Source organism: Capra hircus, unplaced genomic scaffold (genome assembly GCF_001704415.2).
Source record: "Capra hircus breed San Clemente unplaced genomic scaffold, ASM170441v1, whole genome shotgun sequence".
NCBI classification, from domain to species: domain Eukaryota; kingdom Metazoa; phylum Chordata; class Mammalia; order Artiodactyla; family Bovidae; genus Capra; species Capra hircus.
Window position 1 is genome coordinate 78,316 of NW_017190040.1, and position 6,789 is coordinate 85,104.

The window sequence follows — 6,789 nt, forward strand, 5'->3', positions numbered from 1 at the left end:
TGTTGTGGTTCACACAGTGAAAGGTCTCATCACTTCATGGAAAATAGATGAAGAAACAATGGAAACAGTGACAGAGTTTATTTTCTTGAGCTCCAAAATCTCTGCAGATGGTGACGGCAGCCACAAAATTAAAAGATGCTTGCTCCTTGGAAGAAAAGCTGTGACAAACCTAGAAAGCTCATGAAAAAGCAGAGACATTACTTTGCCAACAAAGGTCCATGTAGTCCAGGCTATTGTTCTCCCACTAGTCATGTATGGATGTGAGAGTTGGAGCATAAAGATGGCTGAGCACCAGAGAATTGATGCTTTTGAACTGTGGTGTTGGTGAAGATTCCTGAGTGTCTGTTGGACTGGCAGCGAGATCAAGCCAGTCAGTCCTACAGGAAATCATCACTGAATAGTCACTGTAAGGAATGATACTGAAAGTGAAGCTCCGATACTTTGACCACCTTATGGGGAGAGCTGACTCATTAGAATACCTCTTAATGCCGGAAAAGTTTGAAAGAAGGAGGAGGGGATGACAGAGAATGAGACGGTTGGATGGCATCACACACTCAACGGACTTGAGCTTGAGCAAGCTCCAGGAGACAGTGAAGGACAGAGAAGCCTGGTGTTCCGCAGCCCATGGGATCACAAAGAGTGAATACGACTGCCCAACAACAAATTATTATTTGTCTTGCTTGATGTTTTGCTTGTTTCTGCAGCTTTTCACTTCTAATTAAATTCGTTCTTTGAAACTCATGGAAGGTCTAGGACCAAAAATTTTTCTACAAATAAGGGAGGACATTGGTGGGGGTTGGGCAGGGGATGGTCTATCACTGGGAAAGCCCTGCAGGGTCCTGCTCAGTTATATGATGAAACAGACTGACAATGCCAAGTGTTCAGTAGAAATGAAAATGCCAGTACTGTTAGTGGAAATACACATCGCTTCAATCAGTTTCTAAAAAGCGTTTGACTGTACCTGCCTGTTAGAATGGCTCAGTCAGTAACATCTGGCTGCAATGGAGGAGACCTCGGTTTGAACCCTGGGTCAAGAAAATCCTCTGGAGAAGAAAATGCCAACCCATTGTTGTATTCTTGCCTGGGAAATCCTATGGACAGTGGAGCCTGGTTGGCTAGTCTATGGGGCTGTAACAGTTAAATACCACTTAGCAACTAAACCACTGCCACATGCGTTGTCAGAAAGTCTCATGTCCAGACATATAGATTTAGCTATCCTCGAGAAATTGCAATGAAAGACACACAAATGTTCATAGGGAGCTTATTCAAAAAGGAAAAATAAGAGCCTTAAATTTCAGGCACAATTATGCCAATTCATCCGAGGGAATGCTACCCAGCAATCAAAAAAGAATGTTCCACAGCTACATACAATAAGAATGCATCTCACTTATTTAAAGGAAAACCAAGACCAAGGGAACAGAAAGTCTACTGGGTGATTCTATTAATTTAAAATTTGAAACAAAGAAAAATGAATCCCTGGTGCTAGAGGTCAGAGAAGTGGTTCCTTTGAGGGACAGAGAGTGGCCAGGAAGGAACATGGAAATTCCAAAGCTACTTCATAGTAGAGAGAAGAAACAAATACAATCTCAGTTACAGTAAAGCCACACTTTATTTACATGGGCTCCAAAATAACTGTAGATGTTTACTGATGCCATGAAATTAAAAGATGCTCACTGCTTGGAAGAAAAGTTGTGACAAAGCTAGGCAGTGTATTAAAAGAAAGAGACATTACTTTGCCAACAAATGTCCATAAAGTCAAAGCTATGGTTATTCCAGTAGTCAGGTACAGATGGAGGAGCTGCACCATAAAGAAGGCTGAGTGCAGAAGAATTGATCTTTTCAAACTGTGGTGCTGGAGAATGGAGAAGACTCTTGAGAGTCCCTTGGACTGCAAGGAGATCCAACCAGTCAATCCTAAGGGAAATCAACCCTGAATATTCAGTGGAAAAACTGATGCTGAAGCTCCATTGCTTTGGCCTCCTGATGGGAAGAGTCAGCTCATTGGGAAAACAAAACAAAACAAAACCCTTGATCCTGGGAAATATTGAAGGCAGGAGCAGAAGGCATGACAGAGGATGAGATGGTTGGATGGCATCAGCAACCCAATGGAATGAGTTTGAGCAAGCTTCAGGGGATGGTGATGGACAGGAAAGAGTGGTATACTGAAGTTCATAGGGTCACAGGGAGTCAGACACGACTGAGCAACTAAACAAAAGCCAGGCAGGGTCTTTATGTACAGCTGGCTGAACCTCAATGGGGCTTTTCTGAATTTCTGGAGGTGGTTAGAACATAATTTTTTAGCCAGATCCCGTGCTGCAGCATGTCTGGAACATTTTGTGTTCCTAGTCAGTCTTTTTTTTGTGTGTGTGTGTGTGTGTGTGTGTTTTTTTTTTTTTTCTGGATGGCACTTGGGAGTCAGTGTTCCTCACAATGATGGATTCTGTCTCTCTCAGTCCCAGCTGAACTGAACTTTGGATCATGACCTCTGTTTCAGGAGGCAACTCTCGCAAGTGCTCTGGCTGTTTGAATGACTGATGATTCTTGGTTTGGTGCTCTGTCTTTTCCTTCACGTTCAAATTTTGTAGCCAGCACTTGGAACATGGAAAGACCCTCCTGTTCCAGTTCCTCCTAGCGTGATTTACAAAGGATGTCACCTGTTTGAAAATTTCGAGGCAAAACAAATTGTTCATGTTTCCATGCCATGTTCTAAACTACGCCTCTGCATCGGCAAAGGCTGACAATCTGTAATTGCACACACGGCACACATAGGACATTTTGCCAGGTGTGTGACTGTCCTTCATGTGCTGTAAGAAAACCTGATCTGTTTTGAAGGACAATTCACAGATATTACAGACCATGGAGGGCTCCCAGGAAGCATGGACACTTTCAATGTGACACTGCAGTTGGAAGGGGCTGGGAAACTGGTGGTGGCAGTGCTGGCAGGTAGTGTGGATTTCCCAGCTGTCACCCTCCTGCCTCTCAAGCTCCAGATGGTTCCTCACATGGATCATAAACTTCACATTTTTTAGAACTCTCAAGCAGCTGAGATATTTAAAGGCTGTGTGAATCTTCTGTTCTGGCTGCCCATGACTTGTATGCTGTCCATAGTAAAAGTCAACAAGTAACATCATTTCCTTTCATGGGATCAACAGTTTTGCTCTGATTTGCTAGAGTCCAAAAGTCTGTTTTCTCCAGCCCTTCCAAACTACATGTTCTGTCTGGATCCATAAGACTGAAGCATGCCTGGTCATCTGCGGTGAGTCAAGGAAAATGATTCCCCTTCATGAATATGGCTCTGTGAGTTCAGGAGACCTTCCAAGGTTAAAATCATGTTCTTTGTAGGAGAGATTCCTGGAGGTACCATGGTGGAGGCCACTCCCCTGGGATTCCATTGCTGAGTGTAGGTCTTTTGGGATTTTCACTTTTAAAGTTTACATCTGAAGTGGGACATCTCTCTGAATTAAGAGGTCTTTCATCCTTGCCTCCTAATGATAGAACAGCACCAGATAGACAGTGAGGCCATGGAGACAACAATTCTGAATTGTGAAGCATGGCTTGCAGAGAGCTTGTTTTATAATCAGGTTTAGATGAAGGCTCAAAAATAACAGGAGTGTCTATTCCTCCCCATTCAGACTGAGAAGCTGGACAGACATCCGCTGGCTATGATGCTGTGGTCCTGAGATTTGCAGGTTGCAATGTGCAGGAGGGAACTGGACTCAGGTGGCCCTCCTTTCTTCTTGAAGATGAGTCCATGGTCATTCTGTTCAAAATGTTAAAAATGACTGGTTTTGAACTTGAAATCACCCTGACAAAGAGTGACATGCTCCACTCCAAGAAAAATGCCCTCAGCATCATCATCGTCCTCATCTCCAGATTTGGACCCTCCGGTCTTTTTCTGGGGTTAGGGTGGTGCTTGGGCTTCCTCACACGGGAAGAGATGGGCCATTTTACAATCACTTTTGGCCCCTTCTTCTAGTGTTTGTTTGTTTGTTTTCCACCTAAAGGCAACCACAGGACAAGATCATCCCCTCTGATCTCAGGTGTCACTCTCTGTGGTTTCAGCTAACCCTCAGTTGTTCACTGAAAAAAAAAATAATTGGAAAATTCCAGAAATAAATACCTCATAAGTTTTAAATTGCATGTCATCCTGAGGACTGCGAATGGAATCTCACACCATTCTTCTTCCTCCTGCCCAGAATGTGAATCTTTCCTTAGTCCTGCACATCCCACCCATTTGTCACTCAGTTACCACAATAACTGTTGAGATGTCACAGGGATGTGACCAAGTCACCCTTATTTTACTCAGTGATGGCCCCAAAGAATAAGTGGAGTGATGCTGGCCATTTTGATATGTCAGAGAGAATCCATTAAGTGCTACCTTTAGGTGAAAAGATCAAAGTTCTCAATTAAATATAAAAATAGAAAAAAAATGTATGCTGAGGTTGCTAAGATTTGTGGTGAATGTGAAGAAGAGAAAAGAAATTTGGGTCACCTTTCCCTTCAAACTGCAAAATTATGGCCACAGAGCATAGTAAGTGCTTAGTTATATTGAAAAAAAAAATCACTAAATTAGTACAGTAATATTTTTACATAGAGAGTGCATTCACAAAACTTTATAAAAGTATATTGCCCTCCACAGGGAAAAGTAGGCAGATTCACTGATGGGGTGTCACTGGCAGAATCTGGGGAGCAGCTGTGTGCAGAGGCCCCTCCCACAGGTGAGGCAGGGGATATGAGGGGTGTGGGGACCCTGGTCCAGTGCTGTGACTGCAGAAGCAGAGCTCTGGGACTCTCCGCCATGGCCTGGGCTATGATCACACTCTGTTTGCACAGAAAGGTGACTTGGTGGAAGCCCCAGGCTGGCCGTTTTCTCCCTTTGCTCTGAACTCCTTTGGATTCATGACCGTGACTTCTCCTTTTTGCACATTTTCCTCCTCTCAGGGTCCTGGCCCCAGTCAGTCCTAAACCAGACACTCAAGAGTCTGCAGCTCTGGGACAGAAGGTCTACATATTCTGCTCTGGAGACAGCAGAAATACTGGAGGTTACAGCCAGGTGTGCTGGGATCAGCAGTGCCCAAGGGCTAGCCAGCATCCCCAGTGCATAATGTTGTCTTTGCCCTTGGGGTCCTTCTCCATTATCCATTCTACATCTGGCAACACAGCCTCCCTGGTCTCCTCCAGGTGCAGCTAGAGGACTCACTTTGTTGCCTGAGTGCTTTCTTTCCAGGGACACCTCACTCCCAGGGGTCCCACACGTAGGGAGGTCAAAACTTCCCTGGGCTCACGAGCCAGCCATTGTCCAATAACACACAGGGGTTGAGTGTCTGAGGTCTGAAAGCAGCCTTCCAAGCACAGGATCTGGACCTGACCATGGCTTCGGGAATGTGTCCCCATCACACTGCAGCTGCCTCTTCTAAGCTAGCAACAGGACCAAAGCTCTCTTAGGAAAATGACTTGGGAAACTGAAGGGTGCTCATCCCCCTCCTTCCCTGAGGGTCTCAGGCCTCAGACTCTACCCAGCTTGACGATGACCAGCATGGAGTGGGCACCAGAGGTATCTTAAAGGGGACCAGTTTACCTGAAGATGACTTCCACCTGCACTGGTGCAGATCACAATGGCCTCAGGTCCTCAAACACCTTGTTTCCCTGGTCTCTTATTCTCTCAGTCACCCGAGTCCACCCAAGCCTGAGAGCAAAAAACAAAATGCTCCAAAAACAAGAAGACGGTATGTTAATGTGTGTATCTAGGAAGCTGGAGGATAAACTGAAAACTAGAGAGCCACCCCACCATGTGACTGCACATCTCCTCTTACCTTGAAATCTGAGCAATTTCTCAATGGCTGGACCAGTGGACAATCCAAGTGCTGAGCTGGTGTTCGGGTCAAAGGGTCCTTCCTCTAAGGACCTGACCACCATCCTCCAGGCCCATTTCTCTTCCTTTCTCGGCCCGCCATGCCCTGGCACGCCCAGAAGGGACCCCACCCTGATTCGCTGGATTATAGCGTCCACAGTGTGGTTCCATGGCCAATTTCAAGAGCACATCACCTGGTGGCCTCTTGCCAGAGCACATGGCCCTGGCTGGCTCCTCACCCGTTTTGGCCTTCACTCCAGCCTCTGGTCCCAATAACTCGTTTTAGGGTGGCAAATAGAATTAGGGATCTGTGGGGGAGAACCAAGGATTAGCTCAAGGTCACCTTGTGGGAAAGTGGTGGACCCAAGGTGGGAACTTAGTGTTTGTGCAGCCAAGCCACACCACGTGGTCCCTGCTGAATGCTGAGGTGAGAGAAGCAGTGACTCAGCAGTGTCTGGAAACCAACCAATCCCAGCTTCTGTTTCCTCCCAGAGCAAATCTCATCAGATCTTGGCATCTGGAGTGGGGTCTCCCAAGGAGTCCAGAAGGGGCTTATTTTAAGAGGTGGGGAGGGATAATGAGAGTGGGGAGGGGTGGTCTCTGTGGCCATGCCCACCAGACTGGTGGGGGAGGATCATTAGGGTGGGTCTGTGGTGGGGGTAGGGCTGGGTGAGGGTGTGTTGAGGGTTGGGTAGGTGGGTTCAGGTGGGGTGGGGGAAGTGGGAAGAGGCCCTTGTAACAGTGGGCCTCACTCAGAATGTTGTGGGCCATAAGGAGTGGTAGACTAGCAACAGGGGAGCAACATTGATCAGGAATGACCTCAAAAGTGGTTCTTCAAGTCAGCTGAACCCAGATGTCTTTGTTTTCTGGTCCTCTGAAGGAATACACTGGCAATGTATCAGGCCAACGTGACTGGTACTGTGAAGTTGTCCAAGGTG

General features: G+C 46.3%; 1 pseudogene; it reads right to left on the reverse strand.

Annotated features, from left to right (window-relative positions):
• Positions 1-2,250: 2,250 nt before the first annotated feature.
• Positions 2,251-3,946, reverse strand: LOC108634785 (annotated as a pseudogene).
• Positions 3,947-6,789: the final 2,843 nt, after the last annotated feature.